General features: G+C 43.9%; 1 protein-coding gene across 4 annotated transcripts in view; it reads right to left on the reverse strand.

Annotated features, from left to right (window-relative positions):
* The window catches only part of EPB41L1 (erythrocyte membrane protein band 4.1-like 1), a 114,381-nt gene extending 107,937 nt beyond the window's left edge, over positions 1–6,444 (reverse strand). For 2 of the 4 annotated variants that reach the window (XM_012728230.1, XM_012728229.1), the window contains exon 1: positions 6,388–6,443. The gene's annotated coding sequence lies outside the window, so the exon portion shown is untranslated. Of the gene's footprint in view, positions 1–6,387 lie in introns of all 4 variants that reach the window. The other 2 variants (XM_012728231.1, XM_012728232.1) reach the window with 2 other exon arrangements.
* Between the last annotated feature and the right edge of the window lie 12,589 nt (positions 6,445–19,033).

Raw genomic sequence — 19,033 nt, forward strand, 5'->3', positions numbered from 1 at the left:
TCATCTGAAGGGGGTCTAGACCTTTAATCTGGAGAGATATGGAGGAGAGAAAGTCAGGGGAAGAGAATAAGAGAAAACTGAGGAGGAAGGAAGATTAAAAACAATATTAATAATCAAGGACATAGGGGCCTGGCTCCTCCAGCTTTAGGGGAGAGGAGAAAACTGGCAGGACAGGGCAAGCTCCTCTCTTTTCCAGAACCTTCCTTAGGTCCCCCAAGGCAAGACTCAGAGGGATGCCGCCTGCTGAAAAGCACCTCCCTGGCTGTAAATAGGGACATTGAAGCCTTGGGTTACCTCCAGGCTCTGGCTCCCCACACAGCTGCCACCACCCTTGGTGGCCTCCTCCCACTAGAGCAAACAGAGATGGCCAAAGCCAGTCTGAGAATGAAGCAACCTGCCTATTCCGCCTGCAGAGTCACTGCCCTCTCACTCAATCCAGGGACCCCCTTGCTTGGGATTCTGATCCTGACCCAGAGGACTTTTCCCCTGCCAGCTTCCCTCTTCTGGGCCCTGTGCGGAGCCCTCTCCAGCCCCCCACCTGCCACAGGCTCCTACTTCTGGGGTTGAAATTGCCCCTTGGAAACTAGGATCTTCCAGACTGTAAATAAGATGTCCCAATTGTTAGTGGTCAGCTGACTGTGTGACCTTCAGGTGGCACTTCTCTTTAATTGTCAGTATCCCTCCCCTGACTAATGAGGGCAATGGAGAGCCAGGATCATCTCTAACGTTCTCCCAACTCTAACAGCAGCTACACCTGGTAGGATGCCCCTGAGCACAAACGGGCAAAAAGCAACAAGACAGGTTTCTTCCTCAAGGGAGGAATGGTCTGGGCTGGGCTCTCCTGAGAATGCAGTGGATGTGGTAATGGCCAAGGGTTATGATGATGCTGACGATTATAATTAAAAAGCACAGCAACAAACTTTTAAAGCAATTACAAAGATCTTTCTCATTATCCCCCAGGATTCACAATCTGGTAAGGTAGTTAGGGCTAGATGATCATTATTCACATCTGGCAGAGGAGGAAAGTGAAGCAAAATTAAGTGACTTGTCCCAGAATTCACTTAATTGTCCCAGAAGAAGCAATAATTATTGGGTGCCCACCATGTTATACCTTACTAGGCATGCTCACATCTGTTATCTTGATCAACTCTCACTTCTGCAAATTCCACATTTTACCCCCATTCACAGAGGAGAAAACTGAGGTCAAAGAAAAGTGACTGATCTGGGCCCTCCCTGATTGCGCAGTGGGTTAAGACAAAGCACTGCAAGCGGGCTGCAGCTGCTTCAGTACAAGATCAATCCCCGGCCTGGAGGTGATCCACAGGGTGCAGCAGACCTCTCCTGTCTCACCCCTGCTCCCCTCAGCAGTGTACTTCATCCATCTATCTGTTCTGCCCCCCACTTTGTCTCTGGTGAAGCCTCTCATCACCCCCTGCACCTCTGGCTTGTACCCCAGTTCTGTAAGCATAAATAAGTGAATCTTAAAAGAAAAGAAAAGAAAAGTAACTTATCTACCCTCTGACTAGTCCACTGAAGCCTGAATTTGGACCTGGGCTTGTGGGGCCCCAAGAGCTGCACTCTTTTCCATCCTCCCGCATGTACTGAGTTGAATGGTGTCCCTCACCCCCAAAATTCATACCTACCTTAGAATGTGACCTTACTTGGAAAGAATCTTTGTGATTAAATTAATTAAAATAAGGTCACATCGCACTGGGTAGGCTCTAAATTCTATAAGGACCGGTGTCCTTATACGAAGAGGAAACAACACAGAGATACACAGAGGGAAATAGGAGAAAGCCATGTGACAGCACAGGCAGATGCAACAGCAGCCAGGGAACGCCAAGGATTGCTGGCAACTACCAGCAGGAGAGAGGCATGAAACAGACTCCCCTCTTAGAGCCTTCAAAAAAGAGCCAACCTTGCCAACACCTTGATTTTTGACTTCTAGCTCCAGCAATGTGAGAGAATACATTTCCGCTTTTTAAGCTCACCCAGCTTGTGGGGCTGTGGTAAGCAGCCTTAGGAAATTAATACATTCTGTATCCACTGAGAAGCAGTCCCAGGCCTGCTCATTAGGGAGTCTGGGAAGTTAAAGGGAGCCTGGGGGGGTCATTTTCATCTCTCTTTCACCTGCCTGGCCAGAAGTCTAACAAGTGTGTTTCATCCATGTTCTAGGTCTCTATCCAATTTACTTAGCCCTTCCATCATGCAAACAAGCACCCTCTGAGCCCAGTCTCCCAGTCCACATTCCTCCTCCTTCCACCCAGGCCATCTCCAGCACCACCTGGAGAGCTGTGGTTTTGAAATGCAAATATGATCCTTCTTGACTAGCTTAATCCTCTTCTCTAGCTCCCTACCACTTGTAGGACTCAGTCAACTTCTTTAGCCAGTACCAAATCTGGCCCCAGGGTTTATCCCAGTCACTCACCCCACTTGTCCCTACTACTTGCCACCTTCTGTTTCGCCACTGGAAGTATATGGAGTTCCCCCTAACATGCTGCTCCAACTACCTGGAAGATAAAATCCAGCCCCAAATGCCACTTCTCTCCTGCATGTGTCGCCACACTCTGGCACCCTGAGCACTATACATCTTTACACGTCTGCCATCTTTACACGTCTGTTCCATACATACAGCATGGAACACGTATGTGTTTCTGTTTCTGTAGGCTTAGAACCCAGCTCCAGAATGTTGAATTTAATTGTTAGTAGCCATAACAGTAACAAATGCTAACATCTACCAAATGTTTACTATGTACTCAGCACTGTGCAAAGCATTTCATGTGTGTAACCTGGTTTCATTCTCAAAACAATCCTATGAAACAGGTACTATTATTGGTCCTTTTCTATAAGCAAAAAAGTGAAGAGATGAAGTCATTTGCTCAAGTTACTCCAAGACAGTATGTGACAAGGCCAAAAAGACTCCAGCAGCTGCTACTAACACTAGGTACATCATCCACCCTGTTATCCTCATTTTACAGAAGAGGATGTAAGAAAAAGGGAAGAGACTTACCCACAGTCAGGTAACAAGATATGGGCCAGATCTTTAGAATCCTTATTCAACTCTCTTTCTTGTCTCATTCTTGCAAGATCCTAATCTAGGAAGGTGCCAGAAGCCAGGTTGGTATGTCTCCTGAAGAGTTCCTGTCTCCCCTAGAGGAGAACCCAGCATGGGCTGAGCACACAATGGAGACTCAAATCTATGGCCTGGAGATGGAGCAGTTAAAAAAGATAGACAACGCTACTTCAAAAAGTCTGAGGTCTCCTTAGATATTATAATGTCAGAGCTTCAGAGGAAACTTTGAGTACATTTAGTACTGTCTCCCATTTTATAAAGTCATTCATTCAACACATTTATTCAATACCAATCACACGCCAGGCACTTGGGGTCAGTGAAGGACACTAGGAAGACTGACAAGCAAATTTCCTGCCCAAGTGGTATTTGCAGGAGAGACAGACAGACAACCAACAAATTCACGAATAATAACAAGTTCTCATAAGCACTGTGAGCACTCTCATAAGCACAAGGAGCTCTAAGAAGTGTAACAGGAAAAACTGACTTAGCCTAGGGAGTTGGCAGAGGCCCCTCTGAGAAAGTGACTCTTGAGCTGAAATCTGGAGTGGGAGTTAACCAAAACAATAAGCAGAGGAAGAGTGTGGTAGACAGAGAGAATGGCATGTGCAATATGCATGAGGCAAAAAAAAAACTCCAGGGTAAACTAAAGGAAGGCCCAAGTGGCTGGTTTCCAGAGAGGAGAGCAGGTCTTTAAAATCAAGGTAAGGAGTGACTAGAGAATCAGAAAAGCCCAGGGAAAGCCCTTGCTTTGTAAATGGCCCAGAGCAGATACTGTCAACAGGTCACTGTATTATTCAATGAAGGAGTGATGTGTCCAAAATCACAAGGAAGACCTGGGACTTGAAACCTGAACACCTATCTGTCAGGATAGGGCTGCTGGTTATTTTAACCATGTGTGGGGGAGGAGACAGGGAAGACTCTCTTGAGTGTTTCAACCTATAGGATGTGCTGACTCTCTGGTTGCACTTCCCTTGAGCTCCAGAATGCATTAGAATCACCTGTGTTTGTGAAACCATAGCCCACCGGACCCTACCCCAAGTTATTAATTCAGTAGTTCTGAATCTGCCTTTCTAACAATTTCCCAGGTGACTCTACTGCTGGTGGTAGAATCACCATGCTTTGAGTACAACTGTTCTAGACTAGAGTACATGGGGGTGAGAGGAAATAGTGAGGAACACAGTCAGGGTCCTTGGGGACTAGAAAGCTAGATTCCTAAATCTGAGTAACAATGAAACAATTTCTACCACTCTGATCAAGGGAAGGGGCCTCAGAGTCCCAGAATCTAGACAAGCACAATAAAAATGTGTTTAGTGAACAGTTAAACACATAAAAGGTTTGACCAAACCAGACTCCAGAGTTCCTGAGCTCCAGGGTAGGGGTTTCCCTATCCTGGGAAAGAGATTCAGGGGAGGGGATAGAAGCTCAGCCTCCCCAGCTTCTGCTGCTTTTGGCAGGGAGACGTTTCAAGAATTGCTGAAATCTGCTGTTGGCCCCCAATCCTATCACCCATCCAGCCTCCTTCCTTTTACACTCCTGACTCCCTCCCTTTACACTCCATATCCTGTGCACTTTATCCTGGCAAGGCAAGCAGCAGAGGGGGAGGTGAAGTTACAGGGAAGAATAGAAACTAAAAGAATTTCTTGCTCTTGGGATATCTTTCTTCTATAACAATTCCTTCTTCCTATAAAAGTCGCAGTTTCTTTTTCTCTTGTATCCAGTCTAATCCCAATTTACCTACATTTCAGAACAGCATCTGAAATGCACAAAGACAAGAACTAAGTTCCCAAATCACCTTTCTATTATTCAGTTTTTTAAAAATAGAGTAGGCCTGGACAGAATTTCTCTATACTATTCCAGTTGGTAGAGAAGTGCCACTTCTCTGAAAAACCCACATCCACAGATGGATGCATTAATATATAAACAGGAGTATGTACATAAAAACAAATATACTAGAGAATTCATAAAACACATACACATATATATCAAGAGCTACCTTTACTATTCAATGATTAAAATATACCTATACACACAAATGCAACAGAAATACATCGAAGAAAACACACTTGCACAGACTACAGATCTAGAAATGCATGCATGCACTGCACCAATGCATGGGGAAAGAGATCCAGGCACACCCAGAGACCTCTCTCCAAGTAGAGGTCTCCTGAGAGGGGATTCCTTAGAGCCTGGACACTGGCCCTTTAAGAAGAAAGTGGTTCTCCCTCCTCACTTGAGGGCCCCTAAGGTGCGGCTCCTAAGCTGGAGCGGGCTGCGGGAGGGTGGGGGCGTCAGTGACCTGGTCCGGCCCAGTCGGTGTCTGGGCGACAGGAAATGGATCCCTGAACCCGTTGGGTCACCAGTCTGGGATCTGATGTCACCACCACCACGATCGCACGCACCCACATGCACCCATCCACACACACACCACACACACACACACACACACACACACACACACACACGGCTTCCGGCAGGACACGCCCTCAGCCTATCTCCACTGGCCCCCGGGGTGTGGCCGCCCACCTGCCGGCAGGGAGTCTCCGCCAGGCAGAGACGCTCCCTCCACCGCCACCCACCGCCCCGTCCAGGTGCCGGGCTCCAGGCGACAGCGGCGCCTCGGCCGCCGCCCCCACCCCTTCCTCCCGGCAGTGCGGAGACAAAGCCGCGCACACGCACAAGGGGGCTACGCGGGGCTACGCGGGTGCACACCCGCCCTCACACGCGCACACACGGGGAATCACACTGGTGTTCACACGGCAACACACACACACCCCGCCACAAGCTCCAGCCAGCAGCGAAGCTACTGGCACACACCCATATCCAGATGTACACACACTCAGCTACACGTTCGGACACACCCTCTCACAGTCACATTCAAGAACAGACACACTCAGACACTCACACGCACACCCAGATACACACACACCACACAGTTCGGACTGAGAAATGGTGAACACACACAGATGCACACCCGGGGCACACGAGCGCGCGCTCACACAGCGCAGACACTTACACAGACTCGCGGGCACTCGCGCGCTCACACCCAACACACACCCGAAGACGTGGACCCCGACATCTACATGGGCGCTAGTACAGAGACGCACGAAGCGAGACCAGGAGCTCCTCGCTCGGGCGCCCGTACCCCGCCGCGGCGGTGTCAGCCCCCTAGAGCTGGCCTGTCAGTCAGTGCTCGAGGAGGGGCCAGACTCCGAGCCCTCAGTGGTGAACACACACCCCCACACACTCACACTCAGGAGGTCTGACGCGGCGGGACGGGCCCCCGAGTCCCGGAGGACGGCGGCGGGACGGCTAACCTGGCGGCGGCGGCGGCGGCGCGGCTTCCAGGCGCTGTCTGTCCTCTGTCGGTGCGTCGGGCGGCCGCCCGGGCGGGCTCCGAGGCGCACTCGAGCTGCGCAGAAATGCCCCTCTCCTCGCTCGCTCGCGCGCTCTCTCCCTCCCACGGCGCTCAGCCCCCTCCACGCCCGCCCCCCACACCCGGTGCCCCCCCCCTCCGCCCCGCCCCGGCGGCTCCCGGGGAGGAGGCGTCGGCGATCCCAGCCGCCCCACCAGCCACCGGCTAGCGAGCGAGAAGCGGCGGTGGACGGCGAGCAGCCGGGGAAACGCCGCCGCCGCGGGAATCGCCAGAGCCGGGGCCGCGCGTCGGGAGGAGCCGCGCCGGCCCTCGGGGAGGGGAGCAGAGGAGGGGGCTGAGCCCCGCCAGCCCGCCTGGTGGTGGAGGCCCGCGGCCCGCTTCCCCACGTGGGCCCCGCGCTGGGCGCCTACCTGAGCCGCGGCGGACTCGGGGGCGGGGGCGTGCAGCAGCGCCTGGAAGCGAAGACCCCACTCCTGGCCTCCTAGTCCTCCGGGTTCCAGCTGGTGGGCTCGGCCCCGCCCCCGCCTCTACCGGATCCCCACTCCGACCTCGGCTTTCCAAGACCAAGACGCTTCGGTTCTAGACCCGGTGCCCCGGGCTAACCCCACAGCCTCGCGCCCAGCTTACCCGCCTCCCCTACCTCCAGCCGGGACCTGGCCACCGCCCACCCGCCTTCCCACCGCCCTCCCATTGTTCCCGCGGCCGGAGCTTGAGGGAGACAGCGCGGCTGGTTCAGCCCCCTCTCAGGTGGCAATACCCCTGGACCCTGGGTGCTCTGAGAGTCCGGACGCCCACCCTTCCACAGGGCAGGCACGCCCAAAGTAAAGAGCTGTTCTAAATTGGGATTATAACGCCATACCCCCCTGGCTAGGCGCTTCTTCAGGTCCTACTTCGAGTATAAACTGAGGTTCGGGAAGGAGAGAAACGAACCCAACAAGCCCTAAAGAGCAGGGGTGAGAAGGTGGTGTTCCCAATGCCAAAGATGAAACTGGGGAAATTCCTGCCTCGGGGCTCCTGGGCTAGGAACGGCCTCTCCAGAAATGCACAAAATAATGAGACTGGCTGCCTTTGTCAAAACACTAAATAAAAGGCAGGAAATGGGCAAATGAGGTGAGGGAGTAAGGAGAGGGGAAGCAAGTGATTTTATTGAAAATCCTAGGCATATAAGGTCCTACTAAGTGCAGAGCTTTCTTTCAGTCTTGTTTAGCCATGACCACCGTGTTATGTGGCAGTTGTGATCAACCTATTTTGTAGGTGAGTAGACGGTCCTAATTCTCTCCACCTGACAGCACAAAGCCAAGACAGTCCAACAACTATTCAAGTTCTTCCCTGTGATACCCCAGGCTCCAGTATAAGATACTATATGCCAAGTGAGCAGCAAAACATAAGAAATCAAGAGAAGGTCTCTTCTGGATCTTGACTTCTATAAATAAACAAAACTGAAGACACCAAGGCCCCAAAGGACTGACCAAGGAGTGTCCAAGGGTCTTGGGGTACAGCAGTGGGGTGAATTCTAATTATTAACCAGAATTAATGACAACTAAGATGTTTAAAGCACTGCTTTAAAAGTTTTACTCATTTAACCCCGCAAAAACACTGCAGGGTAAGGTTACTTTCACCCCACTTTGTACATTAGGAAACTAAACCACGAAGACCTCACATAGCTTATAAAGTTCAGAGCCAGATTCCAAATGAGGAAACTAATTCCCAAGATGAAGCAGAGAAAGGCACCAGATGCTAATCAAATCTACAGGTGTCATGATGTTGGGAAGGACAGCAAAGACTCTGGCTTCTAAAAGATCTAGCAGCCATGGGGGCTAAGCAAGAACTAACAAAATAAAGTGCCACACAGAAATAATATAAATTTCAACCCTTCAGTCCAAACCAGCACAGTCCCATAGAACTTTCTGTGATGATGGAAATATTCTGACTCTGTGCTGCTGATGTGATGGTCACTAACCACCTGTGACTGTTGAGCACTTGAAATGTGACTAATACCCAGATACTGGTATGTAGGCCTCATTTGTTAAACTGTGGGCACTCCTCAGAAATACCATTCCATTCCAGACCACCAGAGGTTCCATTCCAGACCACTTCAATGAAGCAAATATTGCAATAAAAGCAAGTAAGATGACTTTTTTGGTTGCCCAGTGCTTGCATACATATATGTTATGTATGCATATGATACTGTAATCTACTAAGTGCAATGCACAATAACATGTATAACAAACAATGTACACATATGTTCAACTGACATGTCTTACTTAAATGTGACACAGAGAAATAAAGTGAGCATATGCTATTGGGAATTTGGTGCTGATAGACTTGCTCCACACAGGGTTGCCACAAATCCTCATTTTGGAAAAACACATAACATCTACAAAGCACAATGAAACAGGAGCAATAAAACGTGTAGTATTCTATACTTCACAACTGCTAGAAGGGATCAGAATGCTGAGTGTCACATGCAGGGCTAATATACTTGAGAAATTGAAATTTTATTTCATTTTAAATGCTTTATTTAAACTGCCACATGAGGCTAGTAGTTGTCATAGAGGACAACACAATTCTCTAAAATATAGGATAGAAAGAATCTGAATTAAGTCCAGTGAAAAGGAATTAAAGATGGCCTTGACCTCAAACTCAACAATGCATGACTGCAAAAAAGAAAGGAAGGAAGAAAGGAAGGCAAAAGCAAAGGAAAGAAAAGTGAACGTAGATACCATATTAACAGAAACAGGAGGCTACCCCAGCTTTGTGCTGCCCTGGGTGGTTCACAGCTGGACCATGGGATCCAGGCCTGAAGTTGATATTGTCACACAGGAGTCTGCCTAGAGGAAACCAAAATGCTGAGGACCAGGATGCCATGTCTCTTGGTGAATGATTTTTTTGTTGTTGTTCTTAAGATTTATTTATGCATACAAGAACTGGGATACAGGCCAGAGGGGTGGGAAGTGAGAGAATTCACCAGAGAGTGGGGGAACAGAACAGGCAGAGTGACTGAAATACACTGCTGAGGGCCTCAGGGCTCCAGACAGGAGCGGTCTGCTGTGCTGCTGCAGTGGCTGCAGGTAACTTCATAATGCTGTGCTTTAACCCCTTGCGCCACCAGGAAGGCCCTTGTGAACAATCTAAATACTCAGGAAAATATAGTGACTATTTCCAAATACCTGAAAGGCTGTCATACAAAGGAGATTTAGATTCTTATTACTTAGTTTTACTAAAACAAAAAAAAAAAAAACCTGAGAACCTCTAAGCCACAGATTCTAAGGGAAGATTCTTTCTTTTCCCTTCAGTATCAAGTCCACCCAGGACCTAACCCACATTAAACTCACATTTGTTGTCTGGACTGAACATCCATTCAGGGTGTACATCCAGGAGAACAATTTCAGCTCTTTATAAAGTACTCTAGTAGGCAATACTAAGTAAGAAGGGAATGGACCATTCCAGAAGTGATGAGCTCCCTGTCAAGAAATATATTCTTGGCTCATCATTTGCAGACTGAGCCAGGAGCCAGATGACCCTCCTAGTTGAAAATGGGCAAGTTCTCTTAGGAGTGAAAAGACAATATGAAGGCCATGCTTCCATGCAACTCTAGGTCATATGTATGGAACATACTGATGCAGAGGGACCAGAAGTAGGGAAAGCCAACTAGGAAACACTGCCATACCCATAAGATAAGAGGATAGACTGAGTGGCAGTGGGAACAGATCAAGAACAGATATGTGGGGAAGGACTACTGGCCCTTGACAGGAGCCAGGAGCTACAAGCTCTAGTCCTGCTCTGCAATTAATTTAGTGTGTGGGTGAGGTAAATTCCTCCCTTTCTCTGGATTTCAGTTTCTCCATCTGTGAAATGCAGAATAATGTTTCAAGTATACCTTCTAACTCTGGATTCTGTTTAGGAAAGAGAAATTATGGTAAGTGGACTATTTATTAGACAACCTTTAGATCAAAGTAGCAACACCATGGGTCTTGTTACCATTGTTATGACTCTGATTTTTATTATGATTATAATTATAAAGGCAGCCTCCCCAGGACTTGGTGACTAAATTGGTAGGAGGGGACAGGAAGGAGTCAAGTGAATTGTATCTGTAGGAGTGGGAGTAAGATACAAGAACCTCTGATCTTTAGGGAGGGTAAGCCAAGCATTCCATGCCTTCCCCCAAGATTTATGAAGACAGTTTTCTGTGTGCTGTCATTCTTAAACTGCTTCCTCATTCATATGAGCCACACCTCATACTTGGTTAAAAGAAAAGCCAGTTATTAGAAAAGGTAAGACTGTCCCATTCCTTTTAATGTTCAGTAAAAGGTCCTTTCCTTACATTGTAAGTATCATCATCTCATGTGAAAACAGGTAATATTATTGAACATCATGTGCAAGGTACTTTACTTACATAGTTTTCTCACCCTGGGAGGTAGCTATAATTATTATCCTTCTATGCAAAAGAACACCAGGGTTCAGAGAGATACAAACTTTTCCCACTGTTCCATAGGGGCTATGAAAGGTTTCCCACTATGTGTGTGTGTGTGTGTGTGTGTGTGTGTGTGTGTGTGTGTGATTTCAAGCCTGAGCCTCTAAAGATTTCAAGTATTTTACTATGTATTTTGCAACAACTTAGGGAAGTACAGTCTCCACTAACACTCAAGAAAGTTAGATTAAATCTTTCAATGTTAAATTATTTTGCTCTTTCTCTTATCAGTTCTCACTTTATGACCCAGTAATGCTTTCCTCCTTTCCCTGCACCTTCCAAGTCCTCCTAGATCTAATGGGTAGGGACTTTCCCGGCCCACTTAAAGGAAGAACTTTTACTTATGCTTTTCCTGGAACAAGAAAAGAGAAGGATTTTGAAAGGCAGTGTTAATTCCAACCCCAGCCCCCTCCACCAGCACACACACCCCATCTCAGGGCCTTAAGGTGAAGGTGCTGAAGGTTTACAGAGTGAGTCATACAGAGCTGACCTGCCAGTTGCCAGAACACCAGGTCTTAAGCTTAGTTGAGAAGGGTAAAAAAAAAAAGTAGGCCAAATGTTCTCATCCCAAGGAGCACAGCCCAGTTGCAGCTCAGGTCCCTAATCAGTCACCCCCAAATAGTGCAAACATTTAGGGAACTCTGTGCAAGGCCTTGAAAGTAGAGGAAACACATGACAAATAAAAGTATCTTTTCAGAGAGGATAAGACAGTGAGTATAAAGCTATATGTATCTATAAAGAGTAATGGAGGCATATGGTGATTAATCCCAAAGATAGAAGCTCACAAAGGTGTAGAGATTGATACACTCTTAAACGTAGAGGTATACTCCAAGTTGCAGGAATGCTCATATAGAAAGCCTAAAGCCTAAAATATATTTGGATTCCCTTTAGCAGCTAACAGAGAGCTGTGCCATGCAGTATGGCTTTAAAGAAAGAAGATCTAAGTTTGAGTCCTGGCTTTGGGCAAGTCATTTAACCCTTGCAGTAGAGATATTATTTTCATTACTGCTCTCTTCTTCTCCAGTAAGGTTATACATTCTAGTCAGTTGCCACATGACTTGAGTACTCTCCAGAGGAAGGACTGTACTTTCCCACCCCATGTTAGGTTATGGCCAGTGAAATTTGAGCCAAACAGATATATCAGTTCTAGTAGATACTTGAAGAACCTTTGTATGTTTCAATTTAAAATCTTACTTTTTTATCACTGCCCCAGGAATGTCATATCCTGAATAGAGGCTGCAGCTTCAGTTTGGATCCTGAAGTGCAAACTCAACGAACATGTGCCTGAAGCTATTGATGTATAATGTAAGCAAGAAAACTTTGTTGTAAACTACTGAGATTTGGGCTTATCTGTTATCACATCATAACATAACAAAAGCTGACTATGTCAATGATTTAGTAGTGTGGGTGATTTTAACAGTACCTCATCGAATTGTTGTAAGGATTAAGTAAGAATATCTCATGAAAAATGTAGAATGATTTCATCAGAAATTTGCATTATAACATGATCACTCTGACCAAACATTTGTCATTCAACAGAAATGACATTTGCAAAAGAACAGTTAGGGAAGGAGTCACAGGTTGAATAGTCCCCCCACCCATCAAATTCATTTAGAAACAATGTCCTTGTAGATGTAATTGTCCAGGATCTCAAATTCATCCTGGATTTCAAATGAACCGTAAATATAATGACTAGTGACTCATAAGAAGTGGTAAAGAGACACAGATACAGAGAAAAAGGCCGGATGGAGAAAGAGACAGAGACCAGAGTAATATGTCTTACAAGCTAAGGAATACCAAAGATTTCTGGCAACTACCCAAAGCCAGAGGTGAGGGATGGGATGTTTTCTCTCTCAGAGTATCCAGAAGGAACAAATTCTGTCAACACCTAGATTTTGGACTCTGGCCTCCTGAAATATGAGAAAAAAAAAAAATTCTGTGTTTTAAGCCACCTAGTTTGTGGTAATTTGTTATGACAGTCCTAAAAAATGAATATAGGTGGAATACTTCTAAAGTGATACTGAACAATCGGTTATTCATTTGGAAAAAAATTAAATTGGATTCTTACTTCATAGCATACACAAAAATAGCCCTTCAGTTGGACTAAAGACCTAAATTCAAACAGCAAAACTTTAAAATCTTCAGATGTAACTAAAGAAGATCATTAATATGACCTAGACCTCAGGCTAGGAAAGTATTCCTTCCATAAGACACAAAAATCATAAATTGTATCAGTCTGTGTTCTCAAAAAAAAAAAAAAGAAAGATATTAGAATCAACACATATATAAAATAAAATATATATGCACACAGCTATACATATATCTTCTACTTCAGATAGATAGATTAGATTAGACGTATTATAAGGAGTTGATTAATGTGGTTATGGAGGCTGAGAAGTCCCGAGACCTGAAGTCACAACATACGGAACCAGAAGAACTTAAGACATAAGTTTCAGTCTAGATCTGTATCCAAAGACAGAAGAAGTCCAGTGTTACACCTTGAAGACAGCCAGGAAAAAAGAGCAAATCTTCCTTCTTCTGCTATTTTGTTCTATCCAGGCCTTCAATGGATTGGGTGAGGTCCACGCCCACTGGTTACTCCACCAATTCAAATATATTAATCTCATCCAGACACACCCTCCAAACATATGTAGAGTAAGATCTAAGAAAATGTCTAAGCATTCTGTAGCCCAGGCAAGTTGACACATAGAATTAGCTATCACCCTAAAAATGAAACCTAATAAAGTCAACTCCATTAAATACAGAACTTGTATGCATCAAAAGATGCCATATGAAAAGATAAATCACTCACTGGGAGAAAAATCTCAGTAATGCTTTTTGCTGATAAAGTAGGAGAATCCAGAATAGACAAAAACATTCCTTAAGATCTATATTGGAAAAAGACACAATGGATATAGACAAAGGATATCAACAAGAAACTCATAAAAAATATGAGCAACAGATGGAGCTGGAAAGGATCATGGTTAGTGAAATAAGCCAGAAAGAAAAAGAAAAATACCGGATGGTTTCAATCATAACAGGAGCATAAAGAACCAGAGTGGGGTGGGGGTAGGGGGAAATAATAATGAACAACTATATACCAGAGACATTCTATGGGGGTGGAGTGGGGAATGGGATAAAAAAATGGGGGAGGAGGAAGTGTACTGGACTACAGTGATGGCACACAGGTGATTTGGTGATGGGAAACCCACCAGGATTACAACTGAGATGGAAAAAGGCACAAAATGATGTAAAAATTTATTATATTAAAATAAAAAATATGAACAACAAACATGAAAATACTGCACTGATTAGTAGTCAGAGAAATGCAAATTAAAACTACAGTAAAATATTCAGTTTGGCAAAGAGAGCATCTGACAACATCCAGTACAATTGAGCATACAGAAAACTGTACTATCTCATTCCCTAATGGCAGAACTGTAATTTAGTGTGCCTGTTAGACACCTATGGCAATATCTAAACTAGTGCAAGCTGTTAAGATCTTTGACTCATTGATTCTACTCTTGTATATACATCCCAGGAAAACTCTGGAACATGTGCATAAAGGAGATATTTCTGTTCCTTGAAGCATTGTTTGTAACACTGAAAAATTTTAAATAATCGACATGATTTTCAATAGGAAAAGAAAGAAAACTATAGTATATTCACACAATAAAAAACAACAATGAAAGTGCAGAAATATGGGTAATTATCAAAAATTTAATGTCTGGGGAAATGACAGTTCTATGCACTTTAAATTGCTCTGCACAATCCATTTAAGATAATTGGTATAAGAACCATGACCTTTTTATGTATATTTGAAAACATCAAATAAAAAGGGAAATAAAAAGTATATAATGTTGATAGAGAAAAGTATATTGCGGGCCCTCCCTCATGGCGCAGCTGGTTAAAGCAGCAGCAGGTTAAAGCACAGCACTAAGAAGCTAAAGCCACTTAGTTCGATCTCAGCCCAGGAGGTGATCCACATGGCACAGCAGACCTCTCCTGACCATCCCTCTGCTCCCCTCAGCAGTGTACTTTGTCAATCTGCCTGTTGTGCTCCCCTCTCTGTCTCTGGTGAATCCTCTCACTGCCCCTAAACCTCTGGCCTGTACAGATTCTGTATGCATAAATAAATAAATCTTTTAAAAAAAAAAAAGGATAGTGCAGATATTACCTTCATGTAGCACAAATTATGAAGATGATTATTGATAAACACCAGAATAAATTTCTGGATTGTGGATGACTTTGGGTAAAGATGGATAGGAACTAAGCTTTAGAATTCTTTTGCAATACTTTTTAAATTCAGTATTTAATGAGGAAAAAACACTGTGGGAGGGTGGTGTGGAGGATAAACTGGTAGCAGTTGAAACAGAAGACCAGGAGTGTGGCACTGGTATTCCTGAAAGAAAAGACCCCCTAAAATAAGGCCTAAAATGGCAGGGGGCATGGAGAAGGAGAGACTTCTTAGAAGGCAAACAAATCTCAGAGGAATCAATCAGTTAAGAATGTCAACACAAAGCAGCTCTGAAAGAAAGCAGGTTTTCTGGAGAGCCCCCAATGTTCTCTCTTATACAAGAGCAAAAGTGCTGTTGAGAAGTTGTCAGAAACTGACCCTACAGAGAGGGGTCTGGTAATTCAGGGGATATTGCTATCTGTTAGCTGACTTTTGATCAGACTTTTCTTTCTCTCACCTATGTTTCCCAAGATGTGAAATTAAAAGATTTGAGTCAGCAGTACTGCTAAGGTTCTTTTCCTGTGGGGCCTTGCTAGGAGTCTGTAGCCATAGGTTCATCTCTAAATGGAAGGAAATTCCTGGGACCAAGGGTTTAGGTAAGAGAAATGTTCTGAATTTTATTTTCTAAAAATATGTCAAGCTTAAAGATATGAGGAAAGGGACATAAGATATTTTGACTCCAAGGATGCTTGACTCTACGAATACAAATATTTTATTTAAGATTATATCAACATCAGTGAATTTTCAAGGCAAGCAATTTTTGTTGAGGTAAGCTCCATTAAGCCAATTTGATTCCTTGACCGATTACAGCAAAATTAAATTGTTTCCAGCTTTTCTAATTTTTTTATTTAATGAAATTATTTCTACTGAGATCAATAATTTTCTCTGAAAATCTGACTAGAAAAGTCAATTAATCAACTTTTGGTCTACATATAAAATATTTTCGATTATAGTTTCTGCCATTTTGAAGCCTTCTTTCTATCAATACTCCAAAGATGTGCTATCCAAAATATTTTATTCTTCTGACAATTTTTAGTCTGATGTAATTTTAATTTGTATTTACTATTTCCATCAATTCCTGTATTTGTTTCCTCTGGCTGTTGTAACAAATTACCACAAAGTTGGTGACTTAAAACCACCAATATTTATTCTCTCACATTTCTAGAGTTCAGAAACCCTAAATTAGTATCGCTGGAGGTGCTCCTCCAAAATCTACAGGGGAGAATCTAACCAGATTCTAGTAGCTATCAGCATTTTTTAGCTACATCACTCCAATCTCTGCCTTTGTCATCATTTCATTCTCTCCTATGTATTGTACATAGTCAAGTCTCCCTATGTATTATTCATATAAAAATTGCACCTAGGGTTCATTCTTACAATCCATGATAATCTCCCCATCATAAGACCCTTAAGTTAATAATCACATCTGCAAAATCTCTGTCACATAAATTAACAGATTTCATACATCTTCTGGTCCAGATACTTTGGAAGGGAGTATGTGTGTGTGTGTGTGTGTGTGCATGTGCATGTGCATGTGTGTGTGTGTGTGTGTGATCAAGCCTATTCATTATAGATTGGATAAAATGTTTATAGCTATTACACTAATGTTCGTAGCAGCATTTACACAAGTCAAATGGTAGAACAACCCAAGTGTCCATCAATAGATGAATGGGTAACATGCAATACATTATAAAATAGAGTATTATTCAGCAACAAGAAGGAATGAAATTTTGATAACATGCTACAAAAAGGACAAACCTTGAAAACATCTAAGAGAAAAAAAGCCAGACTCAAAAGAATAAACATACGATTCCACTAATATGAGATGTCTAAAATAAGCAATTTTATAGAGACCAATAGGAGTAAAGACATCACTAGGTACTAGGAAGGGATAGCTATTGTTTAAAGGGTACAGAATTTCTGTTTGGGTTAATGAAAAAGTTCTGGAAATAGTGGTAACAACTTAAATGCTATTGAATTTCATGCCTATATGGTTAAAATGCAAATTTTGTCCTATATATTTTTTAAACTGACAATTCATATTCCTAAAAATAATTATTCAGAGCAAAAATATATTGCAAGTTGTATTCATTTCTTAGCTTATCCAATAATAATTATGAGAAGTTTCCTTCAGAGATTCCAAGATTGCTGAACTTATTTAGGATTCGCTTACTATGTTGTTAACACCATCATCCCACATATTTCTTATCACTTTGAGTATGATACAGTAATTGATGACATCTTTATTAGAGCTAAAAGGAAATGATAGGCAAACAATTTTTGAAAAATAATGGAGGGATCAAAATATCCTTTTATGGACAGGTATAGAACTCACGTAGTATTTATGTAGCTAAGAGCAGAGGACAACATTGGCAAGTATTGCAATAAGAGAAATTTAGAATAGATATCAGTGGTTCTTTTATCACTGCAGAATAACAGGATTGGATAACTAACTTTTTTTCTTGGAGATTTATTTATTTATGCATACAGAACTGGAGTATAGGCCAGAGGTGCAGGGGCGGTGAGAGGATTCACCAGAGATAGAGTGGGGAACTGAACAGGTAGATTGATGAAGGCCAATGCTGAGGGGAGAAGTGGGTGAAATAAGAGAGGTCTGCTGTACCATGTGGGTCACCTCTGGGGTTGGGAATTGACCACACACTGAAGTGGCTGCAGCTAGCTTACAGTGCTGTGCCCTAACCTGTTGCACCTCCAGGGAGGGCCTGGAAAAAGTAATTTCTAAAACCACTCCAGTTCCAACAGCACATAACTCTGTTATTCAAAGATGAACAAGAATTCACATTTGCCTACTGCCTATGGTTTGTGTGGCACTGTGCCAAATGCTTTTTAGCATGAGCTTATTCAACCTCACAATGACTCTGTGGTTGGTGTTACTACCCCCATTTTACATACTAGGAAATAAGGGCTTGGCTAACTTACAGAACTTACTCTAAACCTCAGAGCTAGGAGGCAAAACAGCTGAGTAGCAAGGCCAGGTCTAAAGACATATGTTCCTCACTCAAGCCATGCAATGGAGTCATCCTTTGGGGGGATATTTGGGACAAGGAGAGAGTTGGGTTACAGGTCTGGACTACCCTTTGCTCAAAGAAAAGAAGCCTGACAACACTTGTCAGGACCCCCTGGATCTGCTTTTCCCATCACTATGCCAGGTTATGAAGAAAAGGCTGCAGACACAGCCGCTCTCTACAAATTTGAGAAGAAACTGCCATCAGTCTTTAAAGAGTGATAATTCACAAGTGTTCACCCACCCTCCTAAATCACTGGAGCCCCCCCATTTCCTAGATGAAGTGATTGAGCCCTGGGAGGAGAAAGAATAGCCCCCTTTTGGCAGAGGTATGATCTTGGGTTCCTTTAGAGCTCTCTTGCCTGGAAGCTATTCTGCCTCCTAGCTCTGAGTTTTAGAGTAAGTTATGTAAGTTAACCAAGCTCTTATTTCCTTGTATGTAAAATGGGGGTAGTAATATCAAACACAGAGTCATTGTGAGGGTTGAGTACAAAACAAAAAAACATACCATGTTACAATGGAAAACACACTCATCTGGGTGAAGAAGCTTGTAAATACTTTTTTATGAGAGAACATGATGGAAAAAATTCCCATCAGTGCCTACTCTGTGGTTCCAATCCATTCTATATGTTGGTGGCCTAAGTAATTCTTTCTAAACACAGTTCCAAAAAGGTCCCTCTTGAACTCAAGAGACAAGCCCTTGGTGGTACATCTCTATTTCCTGCTTCTATGAATCTTGTATAGGTTCCTACCCTACTCACTGCTCCCTGGACATTTTTTTCTCCCACATAGCTTGTTTTCCACAACAGTCATATCCAATTTTAATTTCCCTTCTCTGGCAACAATCATCTTCC

This window comes from Condylura cristata, unplaced genomic scaffold (assembly GCF_000260355.1).
Source record: "Condylura cristata isolate star-nosed mole 26May11 unplaced genomic scaffold, ConCri1.0 scaffold00022, whole genome shotgun sequence".
In the NCBI taxonomy this organism is placed as follows: domain Eukaryota; kingdom Metazoa; phylum Chordata; class Mammalia; order Eulipotyphla; family Talpidae; genus Condylura; species Condylura cristata.